This window comes from Melanaphis sacchari, unplaced genomic scaffold (assembly GCF_002803265.2).
Source record: "Melanaphis sacchari strain LSU unplaced genomic scaffold, SCAv2.0 Contig34_pilon_pilon, whole genome shotgun sequence".
NCBI lineage: Eukaryota > Metazoa > Arthropoda > Insecta > Hemiptera > Aphididae > Melanaphis > Melanaphis sacchari.
In genome coordinates, this window is record NW_020271213.1 from 1,191,466 (window position 1) to 1,218,804 (window position 27,339).

The 27,339-nt window shown below is 22.2% G+C and overlaps 1 protein-coding gene across 1 annotated transcript in view; it reads left to right on the forward strand.

Moving 5' to 3' along the window:
* The window catches only part of LOC112596778 (neurexin-1), a 233,155-nt gene that overhangs the window by 4,222 nt on the left and 201,594 nt on the right, over positions 1-27,339 (forward strand). The gene's annotated exons all lie outside the window — the stretch shown is intronic.

Here is a 27,339-nt window from a genome sequence, read left to right on the forward strand (position 1 = left end):
AAATAAACTAAAAAAATTAAAACTCTTATAAATTGCACAAAAATAGCTAATATATTTTTAAACTTAAATAATGCCTAGAAAATGTTAATAAAAAATATTTAGTAAACAATTCAAGTCTCTACAGTTATTTATTTTCAAATTACCTTTAACCAAAAAAAAAAAAAAATTGTCAAAAGTTGTTTTCGCGTAACTAATTTCGATTTTTCTAATGATTTTTAATAGTCGCAAGTACGAGCTAGTTTACAAGTAGCTACATATTTTTATAAATTCCAATAAAAATAAATTTAAACTATTTTTGGAGAATCTGTATTGAATAATATTATATTTTACTAGTACCTAAATTTACAATCTGTATGCCCCATGCATGAATCTTTGGAAAATTTGGTTTAAATAATTTCACAACAAGTACTTCAACCTTTATTTGTAAAATCTGACGAGATTCTAATCGCACATAGTTCGATCATGGTAAGCGTCGTTAATGGTACTCACAACCACTGTATAACCAAATTTATTCCGTCGGTATAGTTTTATGAAATGTTCGTATCGACCAATTTCTCTGTATCTGCTTCTTCTGTCAAACTAGGTTTGACTGTTTTCGCTACTTTTTCTTTTTTTTTTATTGCGTTTACTAGTGTCTATGTATATTATTGTATAGTGCAAACGTGTAATGAAATTTAAGGTACGAATCTCCATCTTATTTTCTTTCCTTGGTTAATCGACTACAAAGAAGGATCTGTGTGAACAATACTATTGCTCCGCTGCCATCGCTTATAGTAATACACAATTCAATGCACAATATATAAAAAATAGTACATAATAACCTTATATATATAAAGATATATATATTGCCTGAGACGCCTTACCTAAGACTGTTCTAAGATATCCACTTAATGTGGAGTGTGAGTCTAAATTTAGTCCTAGATATCGCAGTTTTCTTAGCAATAGATTTGTGTAGCCGTCTACAGAAAGAACCGGGTTCTAATATGCTCATTTTTTAGTCAGTATGATGGCCTCCATTTTGTGTTACGCTAACTGAAGTCAATAATCACCCATCCGGGTATCAATGACGCCAGTATGGAGTTGACTGCTTCTAATAGAGCTTCTGAAATTTGTTCTATAGAAAGTAAGGTTAGATCATCGGTGAACTCGACGAACTGTACTTCTCTCGATATGTCCATCCCAAGGATATTGTCATAGAATACATTCTATAATGAGGGGTCGGAGAAAGAACCCGGTGGGACAGGCTCATGTAGATTCCACCAATTGCGACCTTTTTAGACTTTTTTTCATGTAAATTTCACCGGTTCGTTTTTTACGCGAAAAAAATGTAAATTCCACCGGTGCAATTTTTTTATCTGAGTAAAAAATATAAATTCCATCGGTACATTTTTATTTTTATTTAGATATTCGGGATTTACCCTTTTACATTTGTGATAAATAATTAGTATTGCAGTGTAGGTATGATATAAAATGATTAAACACGTAATAACAATAAAACAATAGTAAGCAATAATAATAATAAGTTACTAAAGATTAAATGTACTTAATTTATACACAGATTTCTTATTTATACGTAATATAATATTTAGATACTTGTATCATTTTTTAAACACAAATTCAAAATAATATACTCGATAATATATGATCATTAATAATGATCACTATAATTGATTGAAAAACATTTAAATTAAATTAAAAAACACGGCGCAATTACAAAGAAATAATAATAATAATAATAATAATAATAATAAAAATAATAAGTTAAAATTGGTAATAGGTACAAATTTATGTACAGATTTCTTATTTATCCATAGGTAATATATTTAAAATTTAAATACTTATATATTTTTTTACACAAATTAAAAAAAAAATATAATATATAATAATTAATAATGATCACTATTTAGAAGTTACTTATTTTACCATCGGTGGAGTTAACATGATTTCAGATAAAAAAACATACCGATGGAATTTACATGTTTTAAATTCAACCCAAAAATCGACTACCTATAAATCGGTGGAATTTACAATTGCCCTGCGGGACGCTCCCTGTGACAGGTTTATCCGTGCTGGTCCCATCAGGTGTCCTAATTGTAAGCGTACGTCCCTCCATGTACAACCGTAAAATTTTTACTAGGTAACGAGAAACTTCTCTGTGTCTGAGCATCTCATTCACATGTTCCCATGGCGCGGAGTAGAATGTATTCTGCACGTCAAGTGCCACCAGGACACATAGATTGTTCTGTTATGAGGGAATGTGGTTAGCCCACCTAGAAAAATCTAGTATTTCATTGATAGCGTCCTTGGTGGAGCATCTTCTGGAAGTCATACTGATTAGTACTGAGTCATCCTCTCTGGCCGAAGTGCTCGTTTAGCTTTAACGAATCTTGATTTATAACCAATTATTCTACATTTCTTAAAATTGTTAAATACTGTGTAGGGTCGAAACATAATTTGATCACTTCAGCTTAATAAATTGTGCTCCTGTTTCTCTAGAGTTACGTAAGGAATAAATGTGAAAAATTGTTTATATTTAATTGTTATTTAGAATTTGGAATTAAATGAATTTACATTATACAATATGACTGAGAGTCAAAAAAATCCTATTATAACCATCGAACGTAAGTTAGTCAGATATTATACTATATAATTTAGTTATCATATTAAATACACTGAAAAGTGATTCGAATGTTGTTGATTTTATTCTGAAGGTCATAAAAATGTATAAGTACCTACGTGTTGTAAAATGTACGCAACTACTCCTTATTAATATATGTGCGTGAATAATTTTTAATATTACTGGAAAAATTAAAAAAACGACGTATTCAATCACTATTTTTTTTCCATTATTTAGTAAGTAAATAAATAAATAAAATAAAATATATTACATATTAACCTATTTGTTAGATGTATAGTGAATAAAAAAACTTAATTTTTAAAATTAAAATTTGTGAAAAATACTTATTACATTCTTAAAATCAATAGCATATAATACTTGTTAGTAATATTTTTAACAAAATAAATATAAATTAAAATCAAGACATATTAGACTATACTCATTTTATTTAATACAGGTGATAAGGTTTATAAAGCCGGTACCTACATGAACTTTTTAAATAAATACTAATGTATTTTAATTACTTACAGATATACTTGATTTGAATACATTTTTAAAAATGAGTAGCTAAATACAGTTATATAACTAAAAAAATACTGGATGTTTTGCTCTAATTGACCTAATTTTTACAAAAATTATATACCAATTATTTTATTTTTTTACATATATTACATAAAATTTTGTTTTGGTAGAAAAGAGAATCGGTGTTTTTTTTAAATTTGGTCGAAAAGAGAAGGGGTATGCTTTTGGTCGAAAACGGCCATGCCTATATAATGGATATGTTAAATTTGAATTCAACGAAAGGTTAACCGTTTATATAAAAATCATTTTAAGTTGAGACGGGCCTATATCACCAATTATTTTTTATGATGTGTTTATTGATATAGCTATTAAAGTAATTTATTTTGCTATTAGTATAATCAGTAGAATGGTTTAATTTATTTTTAAAAATATTTCATTATATTTATTAAATTATTGTTATTAACTTTTAAATTTAATTTAGTTTATTGCAAAATAGAGTAAATAGGTTCATAATTTAAATAGATATCTCAAAATTAATCTATGTATTTTGAAATTAACTACTTACTTATAAGAAACTTTATATTAAATTGACGTTCTTTAGCTTAAGAATTATACATTTTATAATTTTTTTAATATTCATGATTTTAACGAATTTTATCAAAATTTGAATTTAAAATGTCTATAAAAATAAATCGGTTATACTTATTTTAAATATTTTTCCATAAGAACAACTTATGTGAGATCTTGTATTTAATTTTTAAGGTTTTTGACCCACTGAAAATCTTTCTATCGACATCAATAAAAATAATACTAAATAATTGAACATTTCAAATGTCTATATAAATAACTAAAAAAGTGTTGAAATAATTTGATATTTCATCATGTATAGAAAATTATTATATAACCTCCAATTTATTACCAGAAACTACCCCCAAATTTTAAAATCAAAACCTTTTTATTGCCTTTAAAAGTGTTTCAAACATAGATACAAAAAACATACATACTGTTGTAGTATTCTACTAGTACTATCATTATGTACATTAAAGGATATATTATAACTGTATTTGTTGTATCTATTTCAGTGTATACAATCAGTCAATTGAGAATAAATAACTAAGGTCTAAGATTTCTCTTCGATAAAATGCATTTAATTTTATTGTGTGCGCATTTATCTAGGTAAAAATAAAAATTAGTTGATTTAAATTATAATAAAAAAAATCAAGGATAATTGAATCTTTAACTAGTTAATAATATATATTCAGAGTATGCCACGGGAATAGGGGCAAAAGTAGGTGGGTTTTTCTCAACATTGAATATGAATAGGAAGGTCTAGATACGCTCATTAGGCTTGTCAGATAATGCCGTTTAGTTGTTATTGGCGCAGTGGAGTGTGTTTATGTACGACGCGTTTATAAAAAATAATGAATCGGTAGTTTAGGTGCAGCGCGCATATAGTTGATGAAAATAAGTATAAGACTTTGGACAAAATATGAGTCGGACATATTGAACTTTTAAATATAAAATGTTTTTAGATTATTGGAATACAGTTAGGTACGATAATTAATTAAAATATAATCTTATTTTAAATAAAATTCTTATATTTCTTTGTATTGAAAAAAAAAAATAATTGAAAAATCTATCATTATTATAATAAATCGTAGGTATTCATTGTGAACTTCAATATTCTTAAAAACTGTAAATATTGGTAAAATATAAGTTAGATGAAATGATTTTACAATTTTTCATTTTTCTTTACACATTGATTTGGATTATTCAAAACTAAAAACTGTACTTATTGGTAACTAATGAGTTTAAGAGACAATATGTATCAGGCATTCGTCTATAATTTATAATAATTTTTGACTATAATTTTCTTATCGTTTGTAATGTTTATTAAATAAAAATTTTAATACATATAATAAGTAGAATTCTCTAACAGTTATTTGAATCTCTAATACTCCACAGTAGTATTTTTATCTTTTATTTCATACAAGAATATCTAGTTTGAATATTGTTCAACAAACTTGATTAATGTGATGTATCATTTCAGTAAAAGTATTTGTTATTTATTCATATCCCCATGTGCATATATCAAATCATCATTAATAATGAGTTTCTAAAAAATATAAACAAATATGTTTATGTATATATATATATGACTTATATAATATGTAAACATTTATTTAAATTATTGATGTTATCATTATTTAAAATTCGCATTGATGTATTGAGGTTGGAAATGACAGAATGATAAATATAATATATTTTTAAACTTATATGAGCAATAATGAAAATATTATTTTCTTTTGAACGTGATTATCAGACATTTTATGGTTAACTAGATGCTTAACTTTAGAATGGATTAGTTACAATATTATTTAGGCAGTTTAGAATAAAGTTAAGTAACTATATGTATTCATTTTTATTTAAAATAATGATTTTGACTTGATCTTTTAAATTTTTAAATATTCAGTATAAAAAATAATTGATTAATGAAATTTTTTTATCCATATTCAGATAGTTAGGTTTAAGAATAATATTTCTCATTTTATTTTATTATTTTAGTGATAAGTGATTATTTCACCAGTTTATTTAAATAAATAAAAATTGCACGAGAAGATCCATAAAGTGTTTAGTATTAAAGATCTAAGAAAAGAAAAAAAATTTTTATATAGATTATAAGTTTTATAGACAAATATAAATTATAGACATATAATCAACCCAAGTATTAATAGTTTAATAATTATAATGAATAGGTACCTATAATAAATAATATTTCAGCTTACAGGAAAAAGAGGTTGTTAGATTTTGTATTTATTATATATTTTTTTCTAAGCCTGCAATTCATTATATACCTATTACATCACTTCAATTTTAAATTAAGTACTCAATTGCCTATAAGAATATAGGGCTATAGCCCATAAGCGCAAAATATGACACAAACGCAACCCAAAAGTGCAAAAATAAATATTTCATAAGCGCAAAAAAAAAAAAAAATACCTTTTTAACAAACCATAAGCGCAAATAAATTTTACAAAAGTAAAGTGTATTTTATAAGTTTGATTTAAGTTTATAGGTACTGTATATATTGTATCTTAAATGAGTATTAATTTTCATCGTAATTCGTTACGATAAAATACGATACGATAATAATAAATAACTGAACTCGATCACTGTTAATGTATTTTTGAATTATAAAAATGCTATATATTAAATTAAAATGAGTAATTTAATTTAATAACTAATAATTTTAAAGTGAAACTTATAGTGTAATGGATACAATATCTATTTTTGCACTTTTATCCAACTAATAAGGTACAAAAGCGAAAAATGAATTTGAGCTTTTGGTCTATCAAAAGAAATTGATGATTTGCGTTTTTGGATTTCATCGAAAAGTAATACATTTATGGAGAAAAAGATAAAAATAGTTTTCTTTATTTTTAACAATGGATTTTGTCACTTAAACCTAACGATTAATAAATTAAAAAGTAATACATACATATGCTACGTGACTTACAATACATAATTTATCTTTAAAAAATCATAAATATTATTAGAACTCTAAAGATAATACGTTAAGTAAAAAATTGATTAGTTAATTATAAAGTATTCTTTTAAGTATGTAAGTTATTGCAGCATTGTATAATTGTAAACAATTAAAAAAAGTTTAAAATATAACCAAATAACGATCGGAGTGAGTATAATATGTATGTCGTAGGCATTAGGTACATACTTCCATCAATAATTAATATATATTATATACTTATATAATAACATAAATATTTAAAATTCTACTTCTAGTTCTGAACAGGTCATGTTGTTTGTATTGAGAATATTATCATTTAATGCTATTTTTAAAATTTTTTTTAAAACTGGGTTCATGAGTATTTATTTTAATAATAAAATATAATTTTGAACGTGATTTTCCATTGCTATATTAACATGATAAATTTATCATTATTATACAATTAATTTATAATTTATAATCATTATCATACCTATGCTTCAGTCTTGTTCTCGAGTCAATAGTTTTTGCTTTGCATGACTAGTTCAATTTCATTACCTATATATTTTTTTGGAATTTTATCATTACCATAGCAGTAGTAAATGTTAAATTAATTCTACATAAATTTTCATGTTTTGAATCCATCGGAAACATCAACGGTATTAACATAAAACTGGAACATCAATGATTGTAAATACTTAACTCAGAAAAACTAAAAAATACTGTTTGTTGTGTTATAATTTATAACTTATAAGTTACGTGTCTAATGCATCTATGTATATTGTTTTAAATCACATATAGGACATAATATTATCAATTATAGACTAGAATAAAATGTTTAAAATATATTTCATAGGTATTAGTATACTTTCTTGAAATTAAAGTACTTTAACTCAAATTTAATATATTCATGTATAGTTTTCTTTACTCTGTTATTTTCAGTTAATTATTAATTACAAATGGGAGGTATTCCATCTACAGCTTGTTATCATCTAGTGGTTGTATTTGTTTTATAATATTCAATATCTTCTTCTATATTTTAGTAAGTAAGTAAGTAAAAAAAAAAAAAAAAACAATAAAATTATTATAACGTAAGGATAAAGCGATAAAGAAAACAAATATTCATAGTACGACAAATTCTAACAACGCATATATTTTGTGATATATAAATGAAATAAATGAAATATTTATTGAAAGAAAATATTAGTTGTATTTTTGTACTTCTAAGTCTATAAAAATAATGTTGTTTTATCCTTAACAATTTTTTAGTATATCAAAAACAAAAAAACAAAGTTGCGTCATTGCTACACCTTAAAAATTATGTTATTCTAACTATACGATTTTGTTTTTTATCAGCTTATTATTTTTCTTAAGTTGGTTGATCAAAAATATTCTACCTTTAATATAGACTTTCAATGAGTTGAAAAATAATATTTTTAGTTGCTACAACATTTAATGTTAAAATAATTATGTTACTCAAAAATTAATCTGGCGTGTTTACAATATCAAGAATTTTACTTTTAAAGTTTAGTTTATCACTATTGAAAATAAAATTCTGATAGCAAATACTTATGTCTAAAATTATATTTATTTAAATAGTTTTATTAATATCTTGACAACAAATTCTAATTCATGAATTTAATAGATAGGTAAAGATCAAATATTTTGGAACGAAATTAGGGCACAAACATATTTTAAGATAGCAGTAAATGGTTAACAAATTGAAAAAAAAACAGAACTAATATTATTTTAAAGCAAATACATGTTAAGTGGTATATATATATATATATTAATTTGAATAAATAATTTTTTAAAGCCTATTGAAATTATTCACCAGATATTAATTTTAATACGGAAGAAACAGGCTTATTTTTAAACGTTTACTTGACAAATTCGTATTAGCTATAATTTTTTTTTCTCATTACGTACTTAAAGTTACAATGGCCATTAATACTTATATTTTTAAACTTTCAAATTATTTTGAATTAATTTAACCTTGGATTATAATTACCTGTAGACTTATCTTATTTATATAATTGTAGTATTATGATTTTTAGCCTTTTTTTATTGTTTGTATTTAAAGATTTTAAAGTATTAAATAATATCTTAAAACAGATTGCATATTTTTGCACTTTAAAAAAATTTATTATAGGTACTACAGAAGAAGGTGTAATATATCTATACAATTATTTTCAGTTAACATTTTCATGCATTGATTAACTTAATCAGAAATGAAAGTTTAATTATTTACCGATCCGTAATTCCAACGTGTATGTTTCGTATCATTCTCAAATTAAATAATTCATCTATTTTTTATATACCTATAAAATTTTACTTATGAAATTAAACTATCTATAAATAAGTGTATACATTTTAAGTATCTAAAATAAAGAAATATCTGATATAAATTAAATCGTTTTTTTTAATTTTTAGATTTTATTTATATGCAGTATAATTGCATATACAAAACCGTGTTACAATATTGGTGGACATAAATTATTACACTGCTAGCATATTTTTTATAATAATAATATCTTATTTTGATTTATGCACTAGATTGAAAAGGATGATGTGATAATTGTGTATGGACTTTTTTTTTTTTTAGTCGATTAACGCATTTTAACCCTATAACTAAACCCATCTATATCTATAGGTATTATCTTTTATCTGTATCAATGCTAATCAATTGATATTTATTAACTTAGAATAAGTATTTTTATTTTATTTATTACTTAGTATAAATCTTTTTTATATCAGATGTATATTGAAACATGTTTAATATGAGCTTTTGATGATATATTTACACAATTATTCGTTTTACGGGTTACTAGTTTTATCAGAATTCAATTAATTTAATTGAGAATTCCTAAAAAAAAAAATGAATTATTGAAATGAAAAAGTAACAATGTTTTTAAGATATTATTGAATCTTTCTCACTTTGTTAGATCTGTTTCAGATTGTTTCTCCTTTTGAAAAGTAATGACGATATAAATGTTTTTAGAAGTTGCTACAGGAGCAATAACATATACATACATTCTTACCATCAGTATTTTTTCTATGGTTTTATCTAATAAACTGACATATTTATTAAACAATTATGAAAGAAGTGTTTAAATATAGTTTTACTAAAAATATGATAAAAAAAAGTCAACGGATGAAAATATCTTTCTTCTAAAAATTATTTTTTTTCGGGTTTTTTTTTTTTTCATATATTTTCCATTTCTAATCAACTCTTTTTTTTTTTTTAAATTTACATCTCGATGGAAGTTTTATTTATTATAATTTTAAATTCCAACTTTAATGCAACTGTATTTTATTTGCCAATTGTTAATGAATATAATTTATAGTAATTGAATATTAGAGTATTTGAAATGTTTCAATTATTACCTTTTATAATTGTATTATTTTATTCTACAAAAAATGTCTAGTTAATTAATTTTTGGTTTATTTGTTATTCATATTGTCAATTATTAATTATTTACGTTTGAAAAAAAATTTAAAAAAATTATCGTTAAATAGTTTATATTATTACCTATTTCAAAACTGTTAAAAATATGTAATTCTGTTAAGAATAAATTTAGATAAAAATGTCAAGGAAACTTTAAAAAATAAAAATAAAATATTTGTGTGTTTACTTAAACATATCATTGGAAAATATGTAAATAACTGTTTTAAGAGCTTTGTCACTGTATATGTATTATTAAAATAAATAATAAAAGATATTTAGAGTACAAATTAAATTTAAAACTAATTTATTTTAGTAATTTTTTTGATAATGTATTGATAGATTAATAACAGTTAGTTAACAACATTTTAAAAATAATAAATAAAGATAAAATTTTTTTTTAATTATCTTGATTTTCTATAAAATTAAAAAATAAAGAGTAAGATATATTGTTTTAAATTGGAATAAAAGTTATTCTGTGTTAGTAATATTTATAATGTGAGAAATAATAAGTAGTTATGAACGAAGAAAGTTTTACTAAATTACTAACTAAAAAATATACTATTATAAATTTACATTCAAATCAAGTTTAAGAGAAGATCTTATTCTAAACCTTTTAAAGAAGTAACAAAATATTCAAATACTTTAAGATAAGACTTCAATACACGAAAACTCGAAAATATGCTAAAATATGTTAAACAAAATTTATATACTTTTAGTTATTTTATTATAAACAAAAGTTCATTTGAATTCAATATAATATTGAGATTACTATGAAAAGAAAATATGTAAAATTTTTAAATTCTGCATCTTAACTTCTAAATAATTTAACATATTTTATTATAAGATATATTATAAAGATATTTAAAAAGTTTAATAAACTTTTAGATTCTTAGTGGAGTGATGATTGTGCATATTTTACAATTAAGTGTGAGTTTCTTTTTTTGTTTGTTTATAAAACAAATAAAAAAAAAAAAATAAGAAAAAAGGTCATTTTTACGTAAAATTAGTTTTTGACAAAACCAATACCAATTTATTTATATTGTACTTAATTTTATAATTTAACAATAAATGACTGTAAAAACTTGAAATTTTCACCGAATATTTCTATAATTATTTCCTATAAATGATATAATTTACGAAATATTTTGACTCTCAATTTTTTTTTTTTTATTATTATTTATTGTCAATACAAATTATTTCCTTTGCTAAAATTGCTAAAATTCAATATAAGCATATAAAATCGTGAAAATGTACAATTTACAAGCATTTTGTAGTAAAATATTTAAACAATTTTTAATTTGTAAAGTTTAAGTTTGAAAATGTAATAAAATATTCCTTTTAGTAGTTCATAGTACTGACACTAAAAAGTATAAATAATATATAAGCAGCATTATTGTTTATAGTTATCTGAAATTCAAAATTCAAATTGGACAAAGTTAAATATTTTAACGATGTAGGTAATAACAATTTTAATACATAAAAATTATCCGTGGAAATTTAGATATTTTACGTATGGCATGAATTTTACTATATGCAATGATATTTTTAAAATATGTAGATTAATTTTTAGATATAACATATCTATTTCATGTATCATGAAATCTACACTGTTTTACGGTAAGTTAGTACTGACTCAAAAGTTAATAATAATAATTTAATACGATATAAATTATATTTGTGATTATTATAATAATATTATAAATAAAATATTTTCAAAAAAACTAAAATATCCTCCTGTAATACTTATAGTAAAATAAATTCTTTGAATATAGTGATATTAATAAACATTTTATAAAATATACTCAGTAGCTATATCAATATAGACTGACAAGTTGTTTTTGTATAATTGTATGCAATTAAAAATCATTGAATTCATATTTATTATATAAACCACAGTGACTTACGGTGACTAAGTCTCTTGATGCCTAGCGTAGTACAGAAGAGTAGTACCCACTTTTCTATATTTTTAATTTTATTTTATTGACGTAAAAAATATTTTATTGGCATACGTGAATTTATAAAATAGTTATAGTAACATATTGTATATTTTATTGGGATAACCAAATGGAAATGTTTAACAAAACTATTGATCAATATTATTTTATACTTTGTTTTAAATGAAATAGCTATAAATTTAAATAAAAAAAATTAAAAAAATGCGTGTGCAGTGCATAATTTTAATAATAACTAATAATATACTATATCGTAAATTATATGTTTATGTTTTTGGTTTACTGATAATAGTGAGATATATTATTTAGTCTAACTAAGTTGGTATACACATATTTTAATGGACTGACATATAAACCATTTACAATAGATATATGAACGAGCGTAGTACGATGTCGCGGACTGGTATTATAGGTATTAACTCAATACCAAGTAGGACGTCTCTTTGATCATTACACTATGCGTTTTAGATAGATTGGCGGATGCCAAGGGCGGCTAGGACGTCGCAGTCGACATCCGATTGTATTACTAATAACTTCGAGTCAATACCAGTAAAAATTTTTAATTCAACACTAACTGTTGAAAAGTTTTATCAATGCCCCTCCTCAAAATGTTTCAAGTGTTATAATATGACTATGTCCTTTCTTTGAACTATTCAATAGATTAGTGTATTCCATTAAGTTATTCCAAATAATGACTATTGAACTATAATTATTCTTAAATTATAGATGCAAGTATAATTCAGTTTTAAGTATATTTTTTTAAATGTATTCTCAACAATTAGAATATGTATATATATATATATATATATATATATATATGTGTGTATTGTATATTTTTTTATTGAAATATTCTAAAAAGTTAACATAAAGAGGAAAAAATATATAAATTATAATTTTAATTGTATTCTTTCCATAGTTATTAATTTTCATCAATTATATAACTATTTCAAAATCTTAAAAATATGTCTTTATCATACTTATTTTCTGAAAAATTATATAATATTATTAAAAAAGCTATTTCATAAGCGTAATTGATACGTTTTTATTTATGTAAAAGATATTGTATTTTCATTATAAATACATACAATTTTAATTTAATTATAATTATATTATCTTATCATCACACGACTTACAGTAATCGAGGTTTAAAAAACTTCGAAGCTTAGAAAGAATTGGACTTCTAAAAATAATTTAGTACGCTTTTATAGCCACGCTATTCGTAGAGTATTACTTCTGATGCCAGATATACTGTTCCTGGTATTCAATACTACTAGGAAAGCGTAACTTTAGTAATATTTAAATTTTTACTGCTTTTGTAGGTAGTTACTACCTATACAGTTGTAGTACTCTATACTTATATAACAATTACGATATAATTGGTATAAACTACCGATTACATATGATTTTCTACCAGACATAAAATTGAAATAAATATGTAATTTAGGACTTAACTTCTGTGATTTATATGACTATAACCTTAATGCTATTTAAAAAATAAATCGCCTTATTTCATAGCAATAAAGCATTACAGTTTTAAGAAATTGAAATAATTTTGTTTTAATACTAATTTTTTTCAAACATTTATGAACAAAAATACTTAAACGAAGATTTTTTTACAACGATTTTATTATATTTCATACAAAACTAAATTTGATGTATAATATATATGATTATTGATCACATTTATTTTTAGTAAAAATATGTAACTTCATTTTTAGAGTAAGATTAATTATTATCAAATATATAAATATTATTAGAAAATTAATATCTAATATTTGTTTTGAAATTTATATTGCAGTTCATGTACCTGTAGACTTTAAGTACTTAAGTAGTTGGCCAATGGCCATGTATTAAATTATATAAATATTTTGCAAAAGCTACCTACTTGTTTTATTTTTAGTAGTGGTAAATTCGGTGAAGTTCTTTTTATTTTATATTATTTTTGCAATCGTAATATAATATTTGAAAAAAAATAGTTCAATATATTTATACTGATCAATGACAAGAAACACTGTATTTTTTTAAAGAATTTTAGTTTGACGATTTGATTGGTTTTTATTATAATCTTTCTAATTCTTAATAACTACTGAAAATTTATTAATAATTAATAATAGATTGTATGTATTTAATTTGTGGGTAGTTGATCACATATTAAATTATCACTCGTATTAAATTGTTCGATATGTGGTGCATGAATTACGATCATTTGTTACTTAAATTTTTTTTTTCAAACATTTATTAGAATTAAATATTTACTAAAATATTAAATACTTTAATATTCAACGTCGAGGTTCTTTTCTGATAGCAAATACTCGTAAGATCTATTTGGATTTGTACTTGGAAGGGGGGGGGGGGGGGTTTAAAAAAAAAAATCTTAGAACTACTTACCTAACTTACTATAAATTGTAAGATTTTGCCATTTTCATTTGACATAATTTCGTTGCAAATGTGATAAAATTTTCAAAATATTTAGCTATTTTTTAACTTTTTATAAAAATTTTTCTTGAGTTTAATTTATTTATAATCATTTATTTATTAAAATATTTGAAAATTGAATAAAAGATTAATAAGTTAATAAGTTATTTTGAAAATACAAACTTCTGTACCTTATATCTAAAAAAATATATAAACAAAACTATTATGTGGGTGTTTATTATTATCTAACTTTAAAAATAAATGTTATATATAACATTAAATGTTTATTAAAAACTTTTTGAAAGGCATTTTATACTTTTCTACCATTTTGTTATTTTATAATAAAATATTACATAGAATTTAATTTATTTTCAGTTCATATTATACTTTATTTTAATTGTAAATTATCTATTTTTTCGTGCCATACTATCATTATATAATTATTTAATATATGTGTTATTATAAGTTAATGTACTATTATTAGTTTTTTCAAACTGTTGTTAAAATATTATATAAATTATAAATAATTCAAAACAGTATTTTTTTTTTGCATCACTTGCTATTTTAAATACGTAAATATTTACTCTCTTATTTCATGTGATGTAATAAATTATTAACAAATTCTATTTTTTAACAATTATTTAAGTATAAATAAATCCTTTAAAATGTTTTAAATATAATAACAATACATGAATTAAAGACTAACTTAACATAATATCATATAAATTACATTTATATATTTATAAATAAGTATTATTATTTATAATTCATATAAAATATGAATACCTTGAAGGTATTTTACTATTACTATTATACTTTCATTACCTATTTGAAAACAATAAGAAATAAGACGATAATCTACTCTAAAATAAAAATATATATGTTCGAATGGTTTGCAGAAATACATTTTTTTGATAATTATATAATATTTTCTATAATAGTAATAACCTTGTATAATAATATAACATATATATATATATATATGTAAATTTCAAAATTGATTGTTTAAATTTAGATATAACAACTACTACTTTAATCCCAGAATTAAATAAAACTAAAATATTTACCTACTTAAGCGTTCCTTTCACCAAATAATAATAATACAACACGTTGAAAGTCGTTTTTTATTGATAGTTTGAAATGCGATTTATCGTGATACCAATACAATTTTTTAGCTAAAAATATCTATAGTAAGTTATTAATGGTTATTTTAGATTATTTTCTGGATAGGAAAAAAAAAGGAATAATATATTAATTTTAGAGTAAATGATTATTACTAACCAAATCAACAACTAATAAATAGTTTTAAAACAAATTTAGAAAGTGTAATTTGAAAGTAAGATCCGTATCTTGTTTCTTAATATTAACTTAAATGCACTTAACTGCATTTAAGTGTTGGGATCGAATCAATTTCTCAAAATTAGTTCCAGTTCACAGTTCTTTCTATCGTAATAATATGTTATACAGTAAACTTAAGTTATTACTAATAATAAATTATATTAGCATCATATAAAGTTACATAACTATAAAATTAAAAGTATTTTATTTGATAAAAATTGATAGTAAAGATCTGAATATAATTATATAATGGGGTTAAAGTGTTTTTTTTTTTTTTAGTTTCCTTTTTGTTAAAAGTGAATTTATTTGTTGTGATCATTACTATAACTTAGATTTTATTTATTTTAACATAAACTCTACAAATTTATAATAGCTGTTTGTTTTCTGTTCATTAAAATATTAAGGATAAAAATTAAAAAGCTTCATACAATTTTATTTTTTTTATATATGTTATGTACAATATGAATTTTATAGGATTAATTGAATATAATTTTTTTATAAAATGTAATTTATTTTGGTTGTTAAAATATGTTTATATTCAGTATTTTTTGTTAATAATACCAATTGTGTAATTTATAAAAATGAAATTTTTAGTAATAATGTTTTTAAAAAAAAAAATAATATTGGTTTAAAGTTATGTATATAAAATTAAGTAAATTATAAATCACGTACAAAATTATTTAAGCAAAAATTATTTGTTTTTAATTAATATTTTTCCTATCTTATCGTTTTTTGTTTTAATAATTATCAAATTATAATACGACAAAATTTCTAATTATATATATATATATACATAATGAACATAGCTCACTATATATTTGAAATTTAATGGAACTAACTTGTAATAATTGTTTATGTACCTACATATCTATGATATATTTTATTTATTTATATACTTTATCATATTATAATATTATATTTTGTAATATACTATCTCAATAGTTGAATTATTTTTTAATGCTAACAAACTTACTAGGTACCTATATAATATTACATGCAATACGTATTATAAGTTTAATTTAAATGATTTAATATTTTCACGTGGATTATGTATATGATATGAAGTAGGATGTGTATTAGACTAAACACAGAAAAGACAAAAAAAAAAAATAACAACAACGGACTATTTATTTGGTTAAATTCGTGGGTGCATATAGACACATCACACACACACAAACACACTCATACATAAATCATAGGAATTAACTGTAATTCCATCTACTTTTTTTTTTCACAATTCTTCCGTTGTTAAAAGGTATCTACTGTCGCAAAAATTGTTTGTTTTTTTCGTCGTCTCTTGTGCATGCACATAAACATATAGCTGATATTGCTATTTATTTTCTTTCTTAATCGGTTATTTAAAATCATAGGACAGCTGTTTTCGGGAAATTTTATGTGTGTGTGAGTGTGTTTATATATATAAATAATAGTCGTATTGTATATGTGGATTTAAAAAAAAAGAAAACCTACCTAGTTAAAAGAATATTACGACCTCAAGTTTTTAGTTAAAACATATATACATATAGATAATAGTGATTATTTGTTCTATATTAGTTTTAAAATTAAAATAAAAATCATATAGTTTAAATAAAGTATTATTTAATGACACGTTATTTAAGATAAGTAGAAATAAAATGAGTGATATATAGCTTAAATTGTAAAATAAATTCTTACTAAATATAGTAAATATTGGATATGTAGTCTTCTCCAAAATATCTTTCTCTTTTGATTGTATAATAAATATTTTATTTATAAAACTTGACTAGAAATAGATTTGTGTTTCAATATATTTTTTTGAATATTTGTTTATAAATTTTTTTATTTATTTTCTCATCAACCAAAAATGATGTTATTTAACTATAGAATGTAAAATACTTTGAATTTGTAGTTAAATATATTTTAATTTTCTAAACATTTTAACATAAAATGCACCATGCTTATGAAGTGACTTATTATTAAATGGTAAAATCTATAGACTTTTTAAGTAATATGATATCAGTGATTCGCCTTTGTTTAATTAAAATTTAGTGCCAACTTAAATATTGTTGATAAATTGAGAAAATGTGTCCAGTAATCAGTACATGTTATAATTCCACGTTCCATAAGTTCCACGTTGGGTATTTTAGAGCTTGAGATGATTTACGAGCCCGCGATGGTATTCATAGTAGTAATCTTTCTATACCGATAAATGACACTGATTTTTAATTACCCCCCTTGTATTACTGTGTTATCGATGGCGTATAGTATTTCGCTCAACTGCACACATGATGCCTTCGATTGTTCGGAGTAAAACGAGTTTTTGTCAGCGACTGCACGGCTGACAAAGATGATAAAATTCTTCGCTCTTATCATCATGGTATATTAAATTTAGGCGTTTTGCACATAACATACATTTATAAATATTTGAATTAGGTTAATTTATACACATTTAAATAAAATATTTATATGTCAGCACTAACGCAAGCTAATGGGTATGTATATGTATATTGTATAATATTTATATGTATACGCACCACTGAAACCAAAATAAATAATTGTTTAACCTGTTTAAATATTAATCTTTAAATAATTTTCTTTAATATCAAATATTATGTTAGACGAATGTCTAATTATTAGCTTTTGGGATTTTAATGAATTCCACAGTTGTTCTGGAATAGTAGGATGTATACAAACGTTTAACAATAACAATAATACAGTATTACTAATAATAAACTTATAAAAATTCTTGTACGTTTAGGATTGAGCTTACTAACTTATTTTTTAGCAGTGCGCCAGCTGTTTAAAAATTAATTGTTTCTTAAGTATTTGCTACCGATTTACCACTAAAAAACTTAAAATTAATTAAAAAATAAAAAATAAAAAGTAATAACATCTATTTATACACCAATAATTGTTATAATCACAATTTAGTGTTGAAACCATAGTTTAGGAGCATTTTTTGAGTCTCAATTATTTTATTTAAGGAATACTTTTACTTATAGTAGGTGAGAATATTAAAACTGGAAAGTAATTAAAAAGAATTGGTTTTCTACTATTTTTAAGAAAAAAAGTGGAAATTCACTAATAAAAAAAAACTGGTCGGAGTAGTTGGTTTATTATACTATTATATATATTTGGAAGAATTATTTTGGTTTTATTAAATGTTTATAATAATATATTTTAATATTTTTGACGAGTAGACAATATGAAGTTAATGTCAATTCTAAATAAGAAAATATTTATGAATAAAAATAAACTAGCGTAGATTATATTATTTTATTTAACGAATAATTTACTGATGCATATCATCAACTATTATGGGTTTAACTATTAATATGTAATTTGTAATGTCGTTAGTAAAAATTATAATTCAGTGTAGGTACATTCATGTTAATAAATTTAAATTATTAGCCATTATGATTTTTCTTCAAAATATGTGGTGGAAAAGTCATAATAAATATACTACTTATGACTATCATAATTTTATGATAAAAGTTAAAATTATCTACTTATTCAATGCCATTTAAAGTTTTAAATATTATGATTATATTAATAAAATAGATACCAATCATTAGTTATTTTAATAAATATCGACAAATACTTCATTAGTCTAAAAAGTATAATACATTTTTAGTAAGCAAATACGTGTTCAAATTCTTAAATATTGTATGAGTTTCAGTTAATTAAATGAATATATTATGCACTTTTTGTAATACGATAATTATCAGCCAAAGTTAACAGAATAGGTGAAAAGGTACACTTTTACAGTTTTACTATGATTAATGTGGGTTTAGAGGGTATCAATGAACAAAATATAAATAATAAATTAAATTGCAGTGTACAAAAAAATATTAGAATTATTCAGTTGAGTATGATTAAATACAGTTTACTCATAAATTGTATCCGCCATTATAAAACGTTTATAGACTATAAATATATTTATTTTTTTTTAAGTCAGTATTAATATTATTGACAACAGTGTTTAAATTTAAAATCATAAAATATTATTTGTGGACACTTTAGTGTTTGTATATCATACTGTTAAACATTTAATGTGAATATTGAATCTTTTGATGTCATTGCTAACAACTTTCCAAAAATGTATCTATCTTTTGTTTATTTTTTATTTTTGGTTTATATTTATTTTAAAAGATAAACGCTGTATTTTTTTTTTACGTTTCGTTGTTTTAAATTTAAATAAAATTACATTTCAAGCTTTGTTAAATGGAGTAAAAATGATTTGTGAAGACAGAATATTAAAATTTTTAACACTATTGTATAAGATAATACATACTACATAGGTATACATTATTTTTTTTTATAGAATGTAGTATTATGCTAGTATACATATTTAGAATAATACTAGTTTAAAAGGACATTTTTACTTTGAAATTATTAATATTATTATTATTATTTTTTTTTTTTCATTAGATAAAGTCTCGGCAAATATGGTAAATATGGCTATTGATAGAATTAAATTACATATAATGTTCACGCTTGAATTGATTTAAATTAAATCGTGTACGTACCAATTATAATTTATCAATTAACTTTATAATAAAGGTTATCATGCATTTTAAGATGTTTGAATGTAGAGCTTCAGACAGAGTGTTAGATATCCCTGCCGTTCGCTTTCTGTTTTAAATGTATGGTACTCGGATATATAGTTTGGAGTTGAATTAATATTATTATTTAATTTTAATAACTTTAATATTAAAGTGATAAAAATATTGGCATTTTCTGAAATACTAATGCATTTTTATAAAGATTTTTGTATCTATTTTTAATTAATATTTAATATTTCAATATAATATTTACATACAAATATAAATTATTCTAATATTAAAATATCTTTATAATAATTTTAATAACAATTTAGTATTTTCACTCTTTTTTTTGAAGTTTAACGATAAAATATTTTTTATTCAAATAAAAAAAAATATTTGAAATTGAATGAATACTACTAAAACACAATAGTAGAGCTTAAAATTAATAAATCACAAATCTCAATGTAAGAAAATAAAATAAGGTTAAATTATTTAAAATAATTCATAGTTTTTTAAATTTATTTATTTATTTTTTTTAATTATCAAGTACCTACAAGCAAAATAAAATGTTTGAATTCTTGAATAATATTTTTTAATTTTTCTTATTAAATTCTTCTATTTGTGTTTATCTTTTATTAACTAAAAGATTTACTACTCTTGAACTATCTAATAAGCTCAGTTAACTTTGTTTAAACTGTTCAATGAGCTACATAGAACTTCCAAAACATTTTACACTACGATAAAATATCATTAGACTTTGTTTGCTTAAGTTCTGTCTTCTTTTTTTATCAGAAAAGTTTGAAGTGAAATGAGAAAGCTTAAAGGGAAAAATTGTTAATGAAAAAATAATTCATTAAATTTAGATAAAAGTGCGTATAACTTTGTTGTTAAAATTTTCAAACTTTTTAATGTGAGAAAACTCCACAAATTAAAATTTTTTATTGGGAAATTATATTCTATTAAAAGTTTCTGTAAAAATATATACTTAAATATGTAATTTTATTGCATTTACTAATAATAGCTTATCATTTAATTGTGATATTAACTACTATCGAAAATGTAATAATTAAAATATTCTATTTAGATGTACATTACATATTATCATTATTTAACTAAAATTAAATTATATAATGGTAGTTATTAAGCATGCCAAAAGGATAAATTAAGAGAATATCTATGGTCTATAACTTAATCTAATTCCATTACGTATAATGTATATAATTTTATCTATTATGCATATACTATTTGAGATACCTTAATAATACATACAATTTGTAATTTTAACTATAATAACAATAATTTATCGTTTTATAAAATAAGAAAAATTTTATTTTAATAAAACTTTAGTTAGACATGTATTTTTTACTTCAATTATTAAACCGGTTAATCATATTATGTTATGTCAACAATAGTGGTTTATTTAAATAAAATGGCTAATGAGTTAAAAATGCATACAACGGCGTAATATAATATATACTTTAATAAATCTTTTTATTTATTTAATTAAGGCATTCCTAGCTAGAATAGCTATCTAAGCCTACTGATAGTATATACTATATCTATATATAAATGAATCTCTATTTTCAGCGGTCACGACATAACGCATGAACGGGTAGACTGATTTCGCTATTTTTTTTTTTTTTTTATTAGTTATTTTCAGGAAAATGTTCTTATGAAAGAGACAAAATTAAAAAAGTTGCGCAGAAAAATTAGTTATTAAATAAAATAAATATTTATACATAAAAAAATAAAAATACATGTAGTTGTCATAGTAAATTAATAAATACATTTATTTTTTTTTCTAACCACATATACATTCGATTCACACTTAAAACAGATGTTTTAACAGTGCAATGTAATATTATTTTAATTGTGTCATTACGTTTTATTTATTTATTTTTTAACAGGGTATTTTATAAATTAAAAGCATATAATAAAGAAGATAGTAGTTTTTTAACCTTATTTTTTTTTATAATATAGTCAATTATTACTTCCTGGGCGAGGTCGAGTAATTCGGCATGTATATTACAAACAATCTTCAATACCATATCAAAGATTCATAAAAAACCAAATAAAATTAACTAAAATTCTAAAAAAAGATATTTACATTGTCATAATAGCAAACTACAATATTGTATCATTTGTAAATGAGTTAAAATTATACCAAAGAATTAAAAAATGATAGTATTTATTTTATTTTTTTAAAAACATTTTAATTATCAACTAATAAATTGTTTATAATATTTTTCTAAAATTATTTTTTGGTATTTGATAATCGTATACGTTTTAATTATACTATATTCTTATAATATGTTTCATATTTGTGTCGTAAGAATAAATTATAAAATTATATTGATGACTAACATAATTTTTCACTCATTGTATGATAAATTAATTTTTAGCTACAAACATAAATTTATAAAATTAGTTGTTGTGATTAATATTAAAGTAAGTATTTTAAAACATAGTCATAACAGATAGTCGATTCTTTTGAATACAAAATGTATTTTAGCAAATGAAAATACTGTTTAAGAATTTAAAAAGAAAATAATTAATAGAAATTTGAATTAAATATTTGATGTTATAAATTACTTTATTTTACGTTTGAAATAATTCAAGAAACATTTCTTGTATTTTTATGAAATTTATTTATAAAATAAATATATTTTTTGATAAAAGTATATTATACAATATTAATTATTGTTTGTTACCATTACACTTCACAAATATTACACATAAAGTATTCTTACAGTTACTATTTACACGTTGTTAAGATGTTTTATTTGTTTATGTCTGAAATTCTGAACATTATATTAAAATTAATAGCATTTTTATAATTTCTGTTAAAATGATAAAACAATAAAAGACGATTAGTTTACACTGTTTTACTTTTTATATTATTAAAAAAAATCCGTTTTATAAATATTTATTTTAATATTATTTCCGTCGACACAAAATTTTTACTTAAAATTAATTAATTTAATGGTCTGATTTAGTTTAAAGTAAAATTGTTAATTGTTGGCTTAAGTTGTATCAAATTAATGCTTTTATAAGTAATTTATATTTATATTTAACTAATCAAATAATTTTTAACAGTTATATTATGTTTAATTTAATGTTATTCTAATAAAATTAGAAAAATAAAAATAACACTCGATAAAATATAATTTTGTTTTTCTTATGATTTATGAAAAATATCAATAACTAGTTAATTGTCTTTTGTATTTGTCTCAAACCAAAGTTTTAAGGGATTAAAAAAAAAAAAATAAAATAATAATTAATAGTTAGTTTTACAATGAAACTGTTCTTAAAATTTTTTACTTTTTATTTTGTATATTAGTGGAATTTAGTTTTAAACGTATTTTTTAAATTAAAATCGATTTATTAAAGCATAGGTGAAACAAGAGTACTTAATTCAAAAATATTAGTAAGCTTATGAAATTTAACCGTTATTTTTAAATTTTTTTTGTAACACATCGTGAATACCTCGGATGTAATATTATTATTTAGTTTTATGTTCTTCAAAAGTTTAATTATTAATTTATTCAAAGCATTGGAAAATTATCTTTTCTATCCAGGGTACAGTAAAAAATAATTTTTTTCTGTCCAGCGGGTGGATAAATGTTTTCCGCATGCTGCATTTATCGTAAAAGTTTTTATTAAAATCAGATTAATAAATACATTAATGTATCGATATGTTTCTTCTAATACATTAAGAATAAAATGGTAGCTCTATTCTAATATTTTTTATAATATATACCATATGTGTATAATAACTATAGTAATAAATGTCAGATATGCACTATCTAAGCAAAACAATTTACTGGCATGGCGGTTGTAGTGTTACCAAGTACCGTTTCCTTATTATATCGATAAGATGCAGAGGTGTGAAAAAAGTTGCGTGTGTAGTTCGTTCAGGAAGACCATATTTCAAACTTGGGCAAAATATTAATGATGTTATAGTATGTAGTGACCAATTAATAAAGTCATTTGTGTCTTACTTTGAGTCTGTTTGTAAACATAATTGTTCCAATAATGAGATTACAATTTATTAATTTTTATTGCTCCAATCCAATTTAGTTAAATTTATTATTGATATTTTTGAAGCGTTAGAAACTTTACCTGGAACCTGTGGTACAGGTTCGGACAGAATTTTTTCAATTTTTTTTTTTTTATTGATACCGCCTAATTATATGTTTCTCAATATGCACTATTTTTGGTAAGTCCTTTTGAAAAGGTTTGTCTTTATAAATATCGATATTTTTACACGTATCATTAGCTTAAAAATTTAGAAACCTTGTAATACTTTCTAACGTAATACTTAAAACCTATACTTAACCTTGTAATACTTTCTCGTCCCTTATCTAGCTCAAATTTTCTAAGAAAAGTATTTACACGTTTCAAATTCGTTTTATTTATGTGGATTGAAAGAACATTGTTATCTATTATATATCATATTCCTACCAATATGTTTTTTATCTTCACTGTTTAAACATCACTTATGCAAATTACTTTACAATATGCATTTACTTTTCCTTTGAACCAAAAGCTCAAGTATAAATACACGTTCTATACACACGTTGCTTAATCATTTGATTCAGTAAATCAAAGCTTATTAACCCATGTTTTAGATGAACTTGTTGAAGGTAAATCATTTTTTATTTAATCCAATAGAAATTTTATTTATGATTTTAAGTAAAAATTTAAGACGTGATAGTGAAAATAATAAGTATATTATTTTATTTTTACAGAACATAATTTAGATTGTCAAGGTAAAATATGGAATGCAATTGTATGATTAAATAAAATAATAATGAATACTTTATTATTCAATTGATAATTAAACACTAAGTCTATAGAAAATATTAGCTGTTCGTATTAAATATTTATTTTTTAATCTGTTTTAATATATTAATCACAAAACTTTTTTTTCTCTCACGAAATTTTAGATTGGTTTATATTTACTATTGCAGCATGCCTACTTTCAGTCGTTTCCAATCGCGAATTCAAAATTATTGTTTAATAAATTGTACTTTAAAATAGTTCGCTTATTTAATTTAACTCAAATATACAATTGCATGTAAGGTGTGAAAGGTTTTAAAAACTCAATGGCTCTGGTACATCTGAATATGCTGTGCTGAGGGCTTCCTTATATTTATGAGACGTCATTGTCCCTCTTTTTCTAGATTAGAGAGTCTATGTCTTGGTCATGGCCTCGCTATTGCATCTTTCCGAAAGTTTTTGTTTTCGTACATGCGATTTAATCCGATTTCTTTAAACGTGATTTGTAATAAAAAGTCTAAGGATAAGCTTTTATTACTAACATATTTCCTGTCATTTCTTTAAGTTGGTAATAACTGGATATGTATTAAATAACATGTATATTATTAATATTGATTATAATTAGTCCGAGGATTTATATAAATATCGTGAAACAATAGATTTTCTATTAATACATAAAGTTTTTAACATTTGTAGTAATTTGGTAGTTTATTACATCTCCCTATAAAAAAGTTTATACCTATCTGCAAGATAAAAATATAAAAAAAAAAAAAAATTGGTGTAAGATATATCTATGTCACATTTTTTTTTTTACAACCATATGTCATTTAAAATTATCTCTTGAAAAAAAAATATTAAGAACAATTTATTTATATGATATAAAATATAAATATTATAATATTTATCTATCGATATAGTAGTATCTTTGTATTTTTCGATTTACAATATTCAATAAGAAGGTTTTGTTAGTATTTGCATATATTTAATATAAATCAATGTGATTAAATTTGATCTTCGAATAATAAAAATTATTATCTTGTGAATAATATAATTAATCTTATAACCAACATCTGTTACACATATAGCATATATTTATATTTTAATTTAGGTAGTTGATTAAAATTGGGTGAATTCTATAAATTTTATTAATTCTTTTAACTCTCCTTTCAGTATATTCTTGTGTAAATAACTCAATAATCTTTCTTATTCTGTTCTATTCAATTGTTTAAAATTAAAGCGTTGGACTAGTTTTTTATTATTACTTAAAATATGATGATTTATACATATTGATTTTATCTTATCTCTTTATAACTTATAAATTTGTATCTTAGTTTTTATGATATCTCTCAATTTTTCAATACATTTTTTTTTATTCCTAAAATATGGTGTTAACTAATAGTTCTAATAATTTTTACCATACGATTTATAATTTTCTTTATTATTTAGATACCCCCCTCCCTCCCAAAAAAGAAGAATTGTAAATATTGTCATTCACTTTATTTATTGAAGGAACATTTTAATATGCCATTCTCAAAAAGTTCTTCCAATATTTCTCCTAATTTAATGCAAACTAGTGTTTCCTATTACATTTTTCTAATCAATATCACTGTTTCTATGAATATAGTTACAGGTCTCATGACTACATATAGATTTCGATCTAACATTGGTGCAATTATTTTCGTGTTTGCCTCTTAGACGTGATATTTAAAGCATTCTAATTATACCGTATTTTCTATAAATGATTGCATATGCGACATTGTCTTTAGAACTTCATTTAACTCTATTAATCAATTAAATTTTGGATCATTAGCGCTGGGTAATCCGTGTAAATTGTTATTTCTAGTCATAATTATTGCCCATATGTATTTTAATTTATTTATTTTTATTTTTGTTTTTTAAAGTTCTTTATTATTAATTTATCCTCTGATAAATTAAGAAAAATAAATAATTGCAGTATTTAACTAACTTGATGCAAATTTATAAATTTTTTTTATTTTTAATTATTTAAATTAATTTTATTAATCACTGCACAGTTACTTGTAAGCTATGGTAATTACTATATTATTCTTACTTTATAAGTTATTTATCTCAATAGTAATTATGATAAGTTCGAAGATCCATAGATATCGCGAAATAAAACATTTCTTAATAATATGTATGGCTTTTAGAATCGGTGTTAATTTGGTAGCTCACTACACTATATATTTAGCCACTTGCCATCGAAAAATCTCCTG